Here is a 14,944-nt window from a genome sequence, read left to right as displayed (position 1 = left end):
GAAATATGAAAGATGGAATTGGATGGGTAATGTCAGTATTACTGCTTGATAATGTTTTATCATTCTTTTGTGTTTCAGATAAATATTTATAGTCATGGTGTTTCTGTTTGATCCTATCGTGGTGAACCACGCCATTAAGGAACAGCCACAAGACGCAGAGGATTCCTCAAGTTGTAAAACCTTTATTTGCAAACAAAAGCTGTGACAATCAGAGGTACTCGCTGATTGCCCCCGAGCACCTGAGCTACTCCCTTTTTATGTTTTTCTCATAGCCGCTCCTTATTCCCGTTATATTAGCATAGCTAATTGCACTAAGCCTACGTTATGTCCCCTCAACCAATCACACTTTGCCATAATTGTCTTCCAGTTTATGTTCAGCCTATCACATTATGCCACGGTTATTTTTCAACATTCACTGTATACATTGCTTCACCATTTACCATGTGATAGGCTGCGACATATTCTATTGTGATCCAGCCGCAGTTACGTAAGGCGGACAAAACAGACCTCACAATTACGCAGCACCCCAGCACATAGGGGAGATTTCACAGCCATTGTTACAATATAACTTACTCTTATTTCTTAATCTTATACTCATATTTTCCATATATTTCCCCTTTGAGACCTATTGGTCTTGCGCAGAGAAAGAAGACATTGAGGTCGGACCTTTCAAAGCCAATTCAGCTAGGTGCAGTCCCCAAAGTGGTCAGAAATAATTTCAAGGTTGACTTCTCAAAGGGTTCTTCCACTATCCATAGAGTTACTGGGCCAAAAACCCGTCCCTCAATATCTAGAACAGGAAAAACGTACCAGAAACCCTTATGGTCTAAGTTCAATTGCAGAATAAAAATAACTCAAGGGATGGTGTCCCCACAAGCCGTCAGCACCTCAGTGGACATCAGATCATAATAACAGTGTTGGAACCTTTTCCATGGTGGAAGATAGCTCAGAGCAGTGTGGCACAATAAGGAGCTGCTTTGCAGCTGCACGCAGCAAAAAAGACTTAATGAGAGGTAAGGCACAGCATAGCACTATGGCAATAACAAGTAACATGATAGTAGCAATGATTCCAACCTTGGCTAACCAGGCTCCCCATCATGTTGTCTAACCATTCAAAGAATTAATGACCAGACCCCACATTTTCCCTAAACTCTTTCCTCAGATTTCTCAGCTTATCTATTGCCTTATTAAACAATCCCTCAGGACTAGTATTATTAGGTATGAAGGTACAGCAATGGTCTCCAAACAGCCACCTCCCTTCTCAGCTAACAGCCAGTCCAAGGCCTGCCTTTTAACCACGTCATTTTGCTGGTTGCATCTAATGGATCATCGATTGCTGAGAGGACATCGTCAGTATAATTAATAAATCTCTGTTGGTTATTTAAATGTAGTTAATCCATTCAGTATTCTTGCTAATTCCGATAGCAGGAATAAGTGACTCCCAGCCCTCAGCAATTTTGCATCTGGCCTTAAATTCACGGGGGATGCCCCTTGGCTGCCCTGTACTGTCAATTTGGATTGCTGGATCAGGGACATTCTCTGTCCAATCACGGTGTGATATCTGTTGCGGTGGTGTGCCAATCGGGGCCCTCGGTGAGATTACAATCTACGGTAGCAGCATCACGTGGGTGCAGGTGCCTCCCCACTCCAGGGGAAGCATCGGCCTTAATCCCTCTTCTAGGCCACACAACCACTAAGTGTCTGCCAATGAGATAAGCTGAGCATCCAACACGCTCTCGGGGGGTGGGGTACCTGTAACATGCCTTATGCTGGGTGTGACGTCCTATGTCTGTATGCAATTTCCCACAAACTGGCCTACCAGGACATTACCATGCCACGTGAAGCACTCAACGCTCAAACTCTGACACAGTGTAAGAGCTGCCATTGGGGACGTTGGTTACTTTTGGTAGTAGACCAATGAGTATGGCAATTACATTTCTCAATGAATTTGCTTTGATTATATTGTGGAGATGCATCGTACACCAATTGGGGCAATAGGACATATTGCTAGTGCAATTAAGGTAACACGAGTCATTTACAAGGCAGCGCTTTCTTTTGCAAGGTGTAATTGCACTGGGGCATCGCCTAGCACACTGATCTCTGTTAACACCTCACCATTGTGTGCATTTGGAGGAATTGCAGGGCAAAGGCACAACATGGTATACTGGCTTTTCCTTGGTGCACATGTAGCAGTCCTGTCTGGTCACCAGTCTAGCCGTGTAATTTGCCCATTGTTACCAGTAATTATTACGTGCATTAGCCATGAGAGGGAATTGGGCTGTACATGCCTTACTCTCCTAGGTTTTTCAATTAGACGCTGCGGGGCCCTGGCATTACTAGGCCAGATCTGCCATGTCTGCCAGGTTGATGGTCTCCAAATCCGCACAGGAGAACGGTGTGGTAATGGGGAGAGGGGCATCACTGGGCACCTCAGGACATCCCTGGCTATATAATCTGGAGAATGGCTACCTCCCACAAAATCATTGTCAGCGGTTTCGGAGTTGTCAGTATCACCGAAGATCTCCCTGACCAACTGATCCGACCCCCGCAGAGGAGTATCGATTTCCTGCACTTCCTGTTCGTCCTCCACTGCCCCTTCTTCACTCCCACTTATCCCTGGTCAACATCAGATTGTACCTGCAGGACAGTTCTGGTGCAATGATTAAGATAATGCCATGTGGATCGTCCCTCCTCTTGGACTGCTGTTGATGATGCCTTGGTCACCGTGAAGGGTCCTTCCCTTCTTAGTTCGTTCCACTTTCTTCAAAACATTCGCACGTAAACCTGATCTCTGGGTTTGATGGGTCCTTCCTCTCGATTCGTCACTGGTTCTTTTTGTTTTTCCTGAGTGTGGATAGACTTATGTATCATAGTTAGTTGCTGCACATACTGCTTAAGTTCTACTCTAATTGTTCTAAACTAGATTTTTTTATATGGACCTCTCCACTGGGTGCCAGCATAGGTCTGCCAGTGAGCATTTCGAATGGGGTCAAACTTGTCTTGCGATTAGCCTGCATGCGATAGCTCATTAATGCCAACCGTAGTGCATCAATCGAATTCAACTTAGTGCTTGTACAAATTTTTTTCAGTTTGGTTTTCAAGGTTCCATTAATCCTTTCCACCATGCCTTGTGACTGGGGGTGATACACACATCTAAATCTCTGTTTGATCGTCAAGGCTTGCAGTACCAATCTAAAAATTTTTTTGGATAAAGGCTGACCCATTATCTGAGCTGATTTCTGCTAAATCTTGGAATAACTTCATTTGTTTAAAATTTCACTGTCATTTCTGCTCGTGAGTCTTTCAAGAGTGTTGCCTCTACCCATCTGATGAATCTATCAATCGCCACCAACATATATCTTTTCCCCCTTATCATTTTTATCATATCCACATAGTTAATCATCAAATGTTTAAATGGTCCCTCGGGCACTGGTTGCCCTATAGGAGTTGTCATTCCCTTTCTAACATTATTTTGAGCACATCCCTCGCTTGTGACAAGATGTAATCCACTGAAGCCTGTGGGTAGCATGACCAAAACCTGTCCTTTTTTATCTTCTTTATTGCTTCCCCTCCTTGCGCAATGGTCCAACCCATGCGCCTCTGAAATGAGAATAGTTAACTGAGGGGTAGGCACTACCCACAAACTTTCATCTGTGCTCCACAGGCCGTCTTGGTCTTACCTGGCTCCTCTTTATCTCCACATTGTTTGTTCTGCTAAGGTTGCCTTACCCTGCATCTCAATTATGTCTTCCCTTGTAGGCTCCAGATCCAACTGCACATGGGGTGCAATGACAGCTGAGCTGCACCCAGAGACTGTCCTAGCCGCTTCATCTGCAGCCTGATTCTCCTTTGCCACCATATAATTTCCCTTCCTGTTTGCCTGACATTTTATAATAGCCAACGCTTTAGGTTTCATTAAAGCTGTTGTCAACTCCATAATCTGCTGACAAGGTTGTATGGGGTCATCTCTGCTTTTTCTGAAGCCTCTGTTCCCAAACTGCCCCGAATACCCCATGGGCATGTCTGGACATATTGGCGTTTCTGGTTTCCTGCATTATCAACTGGGTACTTGCTCTTTCAACACTTAAACCCTTTTGAGTACATTCCAATTTCAATTCTAGTTTTACCAAAACGTCTCTGTCCAGCAAATTAATCAGCATACCCTTGGTCACTAGTATCGGCAAGGCTATTTCTCTGCTGCCCATTTTTAAACTCACTGGAGCAATAAATCGCATCAACTGTGCTTTTCCTGAGAACCCTATAGTTTTAATAAACTTGCATAACATGGGAAGGTGGGAGGCATATTGCGGTTGTACACAGATGTATGGAGCTCCAGTGTTTATCATTAGCAGTGTCAACCATCCCTGTAAAATAACCTGTATAATAGGTTCCTGTTCGGCCTCCTGTATCACGATTGGGTCCAACCCTTCCCACCCAAGTTCTCTGGGCACCCCTAGCACATCCTAGAAGGGTTCATAGGCCCCACTGGATCCACTGGGGCTTGTGCCAAAAAGGGCAGATGTTCTTCGTGCATTGGCCTCTGCTGGAATGGAGCAGACCAGGAGTTGTTCAGACAGTCCCGTCTAATGTGGCCTGATTAGTTACATCCCGAACATACTGCTTCCAGTCTTCTCCGTGTCTGATTCCTCATTAAACCCTTTTGACCACTACTTCTTTGTCCGTTTCCCTGGGTGCCCCAGTTCTGTTTTGGCTGTTGTTTCATTTTATTTTGTCCTTGATATGACATCTATGGAAAAGCTCCCCCAAAGAGGTTTATTATCGGCATGGAGGTTTCCAGCCTTTGCCGGGTAGCATAACAGGGTCTTCCCTAGGTCGGCATTTTGTTCATTTCAGTGATGATTGTCAAATCAGTCTTCATTGGCAACATTTTTTTTGCCTTTGTCTCTCTCTCTCTCTCTCTTTTTAAGTTCCTCGAGCTGCATTTGTGCCAGCTTTCTCTCCACCTCCTCCTGTTGGTCAGACAGTTTCTTTTTGTATTTTCACAATTTTTCGACAGCATGGACTACGTGGTCTCTGAACTCTTGCTGGGCAATTGATGTTAGACCCACCATCTCCTCACACTTTGACTTGACTTGAGGGGGCATAGCATCAACAATGGCTGTCCAGAATATCATGGTCAACAGCTGGTTGCCTTCCACATCCTGTTCTGTTTCAAGCCTACACTTTTTAAGCTGGTTTTCTAAATACGCAGCTGGACTTTCATTGTCTCCCAATGGATCTCCTTTCAGAGCTTCGGGATCAATTTTAGGTAGGTAATAGTCTCTCAGGGCCTGCCATACCCTCTGCCTTACTTGGTCAATCATTGGATCGTCCATCACATTCTTCAAACCAGCTCATCCATTATTTCTCTTAGCTTCGGGAGCCCCATTATCTTCATCAGCAGTGCCTTCAAGTCTCCCATAGCCAACAATCGCCCCATGGTTTCAAAGGCTGTCTGCACCCTCATGCATACTGAGCGATGCACTTCTCAGTCCCTCCAGATCTGGGTTCCCCAGGGAAATACTGTGGCTTTCCCCCTCCTTTTATGAGCAATGGCATCATTCCTTTTTCATATGGGGTCCTTTCTCCCTGTTACCATTCCCACATTGTAATTTCCCTTCAGATTCTGACCCTGATTCCACCTGCAACTTTTCCCATCCATCCCCTGCTAGTCCCGTCTGGGCCTTCCTCTTTGCCTGCTTTTCTAGTTGCCTTTGCTCCTTCCATGGGTCATTGTCCTTCTGACCCCGTTTGACATTGCTTTTATAGTTCAAAGATTCCTCCTTCTGTTCTCGCACTGTCCGCAGTAATCCACGTTCCTCCTCTAAACGCTCACTTTGTGTTTTTGGTTATTTCCATTTCCTCCCGTATCATCCTCCTCTCGTCCTGTCTTCCCTTGATCAATCCCTTTACTTCCTCCCTTCTCTGGTTCAGTTTATTTTTCTCATCCTTGTCCACAACCCATTCAATTTCTACCGTTACCTTTATCAAGGGACATTGCTTTGGGTTTGCTGTGTTTGGGTAGGGAGGGGGTCTGTCTAACTCCTTCAAGTCTGGATACATAGGAGTTTTTTTTTCCTGACCTTCTGCTTCCCCAGGCTGCTTATCTTGCATTTTGGCAGCTTGCCTGGTTTGCTTGTCTCAGTTTCTCTCCCTCCTTTCTCAAAAATTTAGTATTTCTGCCTCCTGTTTCTTATTCTGGTTCCTCTTTTTAGACTTATCTTTTGGTTTGTAATTTTTAGTTTATCCTTCCATCTCATCGCACACGCTTATATCAACGGTACCTTCCTTTGGCCATTTGGTTAATAATTCCTTATTTCTTTTTTCCCCTTCTTATGATGTCATTTTTTGATACTGGGAATTTTTTACTCAGTATTTCAACTGCAGTTTGTTTACTTGTCAACATATTTATTCCAGTCCAGTTAAACTATTGTCTCCATCCTCACACTTCGCTCCTCATCGTCTCACTAGTCTGGTGGCGCCTCATCAATTGTTATTATTTTCCTCTGCTGTTTCTACTTCCAGTTTCACAACTTTTATTCGTTGCTTATCAATCTGTCGGCCCCTAAAGTCCCTTGGTTTCAACTAATTAATAAGGAAAATCTAACTTCTCTCGATCTGCCCATGCAGACCCCTACTTGAGACAGTATCTGCAGAACTTCCTACCCTGCTCAAGCAGACCCCTACTTTTCCTAGGACTGTATCCGCAGGATTTCTCTCTTTCCTCGTCCACTCCATCTCTCGGCTCTCCCAAGATAGTACTTACGAGGACTTTTTTCCTGCCCTGTCCGTTCAGGCTCTTGTTACCTGCGAGGCGATATCCACAGGGACTTACCAAATCCAATGGAATTTTATTTCAGACAATTTTTTATTTTCTATTCTCACTCGCAGTTTTCTTGATCAATCCTCCAGGTGTCCTCAAGCTTCAATTTATTATCATTAAAAATTTTAGATCTTTGGATCAGAGAGACCCTTCAGCAGTTTCTCCACACTTCTGCATCCCCAAGGACCTCCCTTACTTAACAGAACTTAAGTGAAATTATCAGCAAAACACTTACCTCTTTTTTTGCGGGTGGCCAATCCTCATTCTGTCAGTCTCAGGGGGTCTCCAATGGACTGGGAGGTACCCTTGGGCTGCTGCCTCTTAAGTGTCGGTCTCTCTCTGATCCTGCCCAACTACGCCAATTTTGTCGTGGTGAACTTAAAGGAACAGCCAAGAGACACAGAGGATTCCTCAAGATATAAAACCTTTATTTGCAAACGAAAGCTTTGACAACCAGAGAAGTGCTCAGTGATTGCCCCCGAACACCAGGGCTACTCTCTTTTTATGTTTTTATAAAAGCCAAACCCTATTCCCATTACATTAGCATAGCCAATTGCACTAAGCCTACGTTATGTCCCCTCAACCAATCACACTTTGCCATAATATCTTCCAATTTACGTTCAGCCTATCAATTTACACCACGGATATTCTTCAACATTCACTGTATACATTGCTTCATCATTTATCGCATGATAGGCCACACCATGTTCCGCTGTGATACACAAGGTGGATTCCGGCATGTAAAACAGACCTCACAATTACGCAGCACCCTAGCATGTAGGAAGATTTCATAGCCATTGATAAAATATAACTTATCTTATTTCATAGTCATATACTCATATTTTCCATAATCCTTTGCAATTTGTCTACTGTATCAACAGCTTCAAACAAACACATATCTAAACTCCAAGACCTAGGCCTCGGCTCCCCACTCTGTAATTGGATCTTTGACTTCCTGACCCATACACTGCAATCAGTAAGAATAGGTGACAACATCTCCTCCACCATAATCCTCAAAATTGTTGCCCCACAAGGATGCATATTCAACCCCCTACTGTGCTCCTTATACACTCATGACTGTGTAACCAAATTCCACCCCAAACTCCATTTAAAATTTGCTGACAACACCACCATTGTAGAGTGGATCTCAAACAACGATGAGACAGAATACAGGAAAGAGATGGGTGCTTAATGGCATGGTCTAAAGACAGCAATCGCTCAATCAACATCAGGAAAACAAATTGATTTCAGGAAGAGGAGTCAAAGGCATGTCCCTGTCTGCATCAATGGTCTGAGGTGGAGATGGTCGAGTGCTTCAAGTTCCTGGGAATAAGGATTACCAACAATCTGTCCTGGTCCATCCATGCTGACACAATAGTCAAGAAGACAAAACAACATCTCTACTTGCTCAGGAAGCTAAGAAAATTCGTCAGGTGCACAAGGACTCTTACTTGTTTTTATGGATGCACCACATGAAGCATTCTATCTGGATGCATCACAGCATGGATTGGCAAGTGCTCTTCCCAAGACTAAAAAAAGCTAGAGTCGTGAGCTCAGCTTGGTCCATCATGAAAACCAGCCTTCCATCCAGTGACTCCATTTATACTTCCTACTGCCTGAGGACAGCAACTGACACAATTGAAGACACCTCCCATCCTGGTTATATTCTCTTCCACCTTCTTCCGTCGGACAGAAGATATAAAAGTTTGTATACTGGCACAAATAGATTCAAGAACAGCTTCTTTCCTGCTGTTATCAGACTTTTGAATGGACCTTTAAAATGTTGATCTCGCTTTCTGTGCAGCCATAACATTGGAAGGAGATGAATGTTGTTCCTCTTTTCAAGAAGGGTAATAGGGAAATCCCTGGCAATTACAGACCAGTCAGTCTTACATCTGTGGTCAGCAAAGTTTTGGAAAGAATTCTGAGGGATAGGATTTATGACTATTTGGCAAAGCATAGTATGATTAAAGACAGTCAGCATGACTTTGTGAGGGGCAGGTCATGCCTCACAAATCTTATTGAGCTCTTCGAGGAGGTGTCAAGACAGGTCAATGACAGTCGAGCAGTGGATGTGATGTATATGGACTTCAGCAAGGCATTTGATAGGGTTCCCCATGGTAGGCTCATTCATAAAGTCAGGAAGTATGGGATACAGGGAGATTTGGCTATCTGGATTCAGAATTGGCTAGCTGACAGAAGACAAAGAGTGGTTGTAGATGGAAAGTATTCTGCCTGGAGGACAGTGTTGAATGGCTCTGTCCTTGGGCCTCTGCTCTTTGTAGTTTTTATAAATGACTTGGATGAGGTTGTTGAAGGGTGGGTTAGTAAATTTGCAGATGTCACAAAGGTTGGAGGTGTCATCGATAGTATAGAGGGCTACTGCAGGCTGCAGCGTGACATAGACAGGATGCAGAGCTGGGCTGAGAAATGGCAGATGGAGTTCAACCTGGATAAAGGCGAAGTGATGCATTTTGGAAGGTCGAACTCAAATGCTGAATATAGGATTAAAGATGGGATTCTTGGCAGTGTGGAGGAACAGAGGGATCTGGGTGTGCAAGTACATTGTATTCTTCGCTCTGTTCTATTATCCCAATCCACTTTGTATGGTATGATCTGCCTCCACTTTACACAAAACAAACCTTTTCACTGTACCTAGGTACATGTGACAATATAAATCAAATCAAATCCAACAAATCAAATCAAAATTTGTGATCAGGCATTCTGATGTTAAAGAACAACTATTCCTTATATTACCCTGCATGTAGTATTTTTCCACCGATAGTATCTGCGGTAAACCTCTTGTCCTTTTTTTGTCTCAACTGTAATTGAATGTTAGTGTTTTGATAATTTTGAAAGGGTGTAGTTCAAGTTGCATAATAGTAGATGAGAAATCCTTTCTTTTCTCTGCTCTTGTTAAAGTTGTATTGCAATATTTTTCCTGTTACTGACGAATAGAATCATAGAATCCTTACAGTGCAGAAAGAGGTCATTTGGCCCATCGGATCTACATCAACCCTCCAAATGGCATCCCAACCAAATCACCCCACACCTCCATATGGGGTTTTTACTATGGCTAACCCAACTAACCTGAATATCCCTGCACACTAAGGTGCAACTTTTTAGCATGGCCAAACCACCTAACCTACATATCTTTGGACTATAAGATTTTAGATTAGATTACAGTGTGGAAACAGGCTCTTCGGCCCAACAAGTCCACACCGACCCGCCGAAGCGAAACCCACTCATACCCCTACATTTACCCCTTACCTGACACTACGGGCAATTTAGTACGGCCAATTCACCTGACCCTGCACATCTTTGGACTGTGGGAGGAAACCGGAGCACCCGGAGGAAACCCACAAGAAAACTGGAGCACCCAGAGGAAACCTAGCAAATGTGGTGTGAATTGTTTTTATCCTAAGAGGCAATCAGTGGGAAAACTGGATATTTTGGTGGCCTCACAAAGATCTTACACATTTTATGTAACAGCTTGACATAATTATTATTGGTGCATTCTTCCCAGTTACTCATAACAGAGCACGTGACATTGGGGAGAAATATACTAGTATGGATTGAGAATTGGTTCATCACCAGAAAGCAGAGATTAGAACTAAACTGATTATTATCAAGATGGCAGGCTCTTGTGAGTGAGGTGTTCAAATGTGCTAGGCCCACAATTCTTCTCAATGATTTGGGTGGGGACCAGTTGTGACATTTTCAAAATTGCAGATGACTTCAATTGGGATGGGAACATAAGTTGTGGGAAGGAAGCAAGCGGGGTCCAAGAGGACTTGGATAGGTTAAGTGAATGGGCCAGAACATGAAAATAGAATATAATGCGAATAAATGTGAAATTATTCACTTTGCTAAAAAAAACATAAAGATAGAATCTCTTTCCCAATGGTGAGAGGCTGAGAGTACCGATATCCTTGTCCATCGAGCACTGAAAGCTAGCTCAAAGATGCAGCAAGCAATAGGAAGGCAAGGGGTATGTTGGCATCCAATTCAAGGGGGTGAGATTACAGAGGTAATGATGCCTTGCTGCAGTTGTATTGTGTCTCGGTGACACTTGAACATTGTGTATATAGAAGGGCTTATGCCCGAAACGTCGATTCTCCTGTTCCCTGGATGCTGCCTGACCTGCTGCGCTTTTCCAGCAACACATTTTCAGCATTGTGTATATATCTAAGGAAGGATATGTTTGCCAAAGAGGAAGATCAACAGATAATCACCAGATTAATTCCCAGGGATGGTAGAATTATTTTATGAGGGGAAGGGAAGATGTGTCTGTATTCCTTAGACTTTTGAAGAATGAGGGATGATCTCAGTGGAATTTATAGAATTCCAACTGGCATTCCAGGGAAGATGAAAATATGATAATTCCATGGCTAGTAGGCCTAGAACCAGGGCCCATTTTAATCACTCTTATCTCAAGATAAAGACCAGGCCATTTAAGATGAAGGTGAGGGTGAATTTCCTCATTCAGAGAATTCTGAATCTTTCGAATTATCCACCCCAGAAAGCTTTGGAAACTCAATTATTGAACATGTTCAAGTCATAAATGTCATTGGGGATATGGAAATGATGCAGGAAAGTGGTATTGATCAAACTAAATGGTTGGGCATCTTTGATGGGATGAACGAATGTTCCACTCCTGTTCTCATCCTCTGGTGGGACTTGAAGCAGGACCTTCTGACGCAGAGATAGACGATCACCACTACACAGCCACATGACTCCTTCTGCTGCTTTTTAACAAAAACATTTATAATCAGCCTGGTTGGATAGGTTATGACATATCATCTTATGATGCCCAAACATCTTCATCTACTTCATCAATGACCTGCCCTCCATCAGAAGTGGGAATTTCACTGACAGTTCCATTCGTGACACCTTGGATACTGAAGCAGTCCATGTAACAAGATCTGGACAATGTCCAGGCTTGGGCTGACAAGTACCAAGTAACGTCTGCACCACACAAATGGCAGGCATTAAGCATCTCCAAAAAAAGACAATCTGATCACTGCCCCTTGACTTTCAAAGATATTACCCACACTAAATCCCCCATTGTTAACATTCTGGGGGCTACCATTGACCAGAAATTCAATTGGACTTGTCACATAAACACAGTGGCTACAACAGCAAGTCAGAGACTAGGAATACTGCAACAAATAACACACCTCCCAACTCCCCAAAACCTGTTCATTATCGACAAAACACAAGTCAAGAGCGTGATGGAATACTCCCCACTTGCATGGATGGATGCTGCTCCAATGACACTGAAGATATCATCCAGGACAAAGTAGCCCACTTATTTGCACACACCCACAAGCATCCACTCTCCCCACCAGCGACACTCAATAGCAGCAGTGTATAATATTGACAAGATGTACTTCGGAAATTCACCAAAGATCCTTACACAGCACCTCCCAAAACCTAGATTACTTCTATCTAGAAGGACAAGGGCAGCAGATGCAAGGGGATATCACCACCTGCAAGTTACCCTCCAAGTCACTCACCAAACTGACTTGGAAATATATCTGGATATAGGTTTGCTCGCTGAGCTGGAAGGTTCATCACCATACTAGATAACATCATCAGTGAGCCTCTGGATGAAGCACTGATGGTATGGCCCACTTTCTATTTATGTGTTTAGGTTTCCTTGGGTTGGTGATATCATTTCCTGTGGTGATGTCATTTCCTGTTCTTTTTCTTGGGGTGGTAAATGGGATCCAAGTCAGTCTGTTGACAGAGTTCCGGTTGGTATGCCAAGCTTCTCGGAATTCTCATGTGTGTCTCTGTTTGGCTTATCCTAGGATGGACTTGTTGCCTCAGTCGAAGTGGTGTCCTTCTTCATCTGTATATAAGGATGCTAGTGAGATTGGGTCATGTCTTTTTGTGGCTAATTGATGTTCATGTATCCTGGTGGCTAGTTTTCTGCCTGTTTGTCCAATTTAGTGTTTGTTACAGTACTTGCAAGGTATTTTGTAAATGACATTAGTTTTCCTTGTTGTCTGTATAAGGTCTTTCAAGTTCATTAGCTGCTGTTTTAGTGTGTTGGTGGGTTTGTGAACTATTGTGATGTCAAGAGCTCTCAGTAGTCTGGCAGTCATTTCCGAGATGTCTTTGATGTAGGGGAGAGTGGCTTCTGATTGCTTCTGTAGTTCAATATTTGGTCCATATGTGTTGTTTTCCTGTAGAAGCAGGTTTGAAGTTCCCTATTGGCAGTTCCCTCTACTGTGACATCTAGGAATGGCAGTTTGTTGTTGTTTTACTCCTCTTTAGTGAATTTTATGCCAGTAAGGGTATTACTGATGGCCTTGAAGGTTTCCTCTAATTTGTTTTGTTTAGTTTTGGTCACCATAAATGAGGAAGGTAGTGAGGAAATGAAAGTAACCAACATTACATTGGACAAACAGGCAGAAAACTAGCCACCAGGATACATGAACATCAATTAGCCACAAAAAGACATGACCCACTCTCACAAGTATCCTTACACACAGATGAAGAAGGACACCACTTTGACTGGGGCAACACACCCATTCTAGGACAAGCCAAACAGATACGCACGAGAATTCCTAGGAGCATGGCATACCAACTGGAACTCTATCAACAGACTGACTTGGATCCCATTTACCATCCCGTAAGAAAAAGAACAGGAAACGACATCACCACAAGAAATGATATCACCAACCCAAGGAAACCTAAACACATAACCAGAAAGCAGGCCATACCACCAGTGCTTCATCCGGAGGTTCATTGATGATATTACCTAGCATGGTGACGAAATGTCTAAAAATGAACCTTCCAGCTCAGCGAGCAAACCTACATCCAGAACCTCAACCTGAGCTACAAATCTTCTCAAAACTCACTTGGAAATATATCGCTGTTCCATCACTGTTGCAGGTTCAAAATCCTGGAATTCCCTCCCTTAGCCCACAGCATATGGACCGCAGCAGTTCAAGAAAGCAGCTCATAACCACCATCTCAAGGGCGACTAGGGATAGGCAGGAAATGCTGGCCAGCCAGAGATGCCTATATCCCACTAGCAAATAAAACATCGCCAGGGCAAATGGGACTTAAACCTGGAGTTTTTGAAGTATTAGGGACACTACCAGTGCCACAGAAGCCCTTCTTCTCATTTTATTCATTTTCCTTTTTATGGGAGCAAAAGTAACTCCTTTGATAATGCCCATATAATTTAACATAATTAAATTATATGGACATAAAATTAAGTTTTCACCTTCTAATTCACTGAACCATTTCACTTGACAATTGCCCAACATTTATATAGCATATAGTCCACTGAATTGACAATACATGAGGCAACAGAAGCCCTTAGTAAACATCTCTAAAATAAACTGATTTGATGTTGGTTATTATTTCTATGTCCCTGGTAATTAATTGTCTCTAGGCAATCATAGATATAGTTATTATAACACTCAAAATATTTACATTGACACTGCAAGGAAGACTATATATTTATACGAACAAGATATACTTTTAGACAGTGAGATACCAGCAAAATCTGCAAGTAGTCGTTACACAACAGAGCAGAAAGTTACAGCATCAGTCATTGTTGAAGAAACACTGAATCTTCCTTTCTCTCACTATGCGATTGCAAGTGGGTGATGAAATGATTGAAAATTAAATGTAACTGAAGTTTGCAAATGTCTGCTTCATGTATTTGCCCCTTTGATGTCCTATCATCCAGCAGACATTAATCCCTCACTTTTACTCATCAAAGTGACACTGACTCCACCCATCCTGGGCCATTTTCCAATTGTATTTCACATCTACAAAATCTTTTCCTTGCTTCCCTTACTAATTGGAAAGCGCTCTTTCTCAGCCTTAAATATACTTAATGATCCAGCCTCAACAACCTTCTGCAGTAAAGAATTCCACAGATTCACTACTCTTTGAGTGAAGAAATTCCCCAGGGCGAAAGCGGGAATGGGGTATTTAGTTGGATGGTCAGCCATGACAATACTGAATTGCAGAGCAGATGTGAAGGGCTGAATTATCTACTCTTGCTCCTAGTCAAATTAGAGTGGTGCTGGAAAAGCACAGCAGGTCAGGCAGCATCCAAAGAGCAGGAAAAACGACATTTTGGGCAAAAGC

This window comes from Chiloscyllium plagiosum, unplaced genomic scaffold (assembly GCF_037043375.1).
Source record: "Chiloscyllium plagiosum isolate Xiang-an unplaced genomic scaffold, Cpla_swu_hap1 HiC_scaffold_18, whole genome shotgun sequence".
NCBI classification, from domain to species: domain Eukaryota; kingdom Metazoa; phylum Chordata; class Chondrichthyes; order Orectolobiformes; family Hemiscylliidae; genus Chiloscyllium; species Chiloscyllium plagiosum.
Note: the sequence above shows the minus strand (reverse complement) of the source record.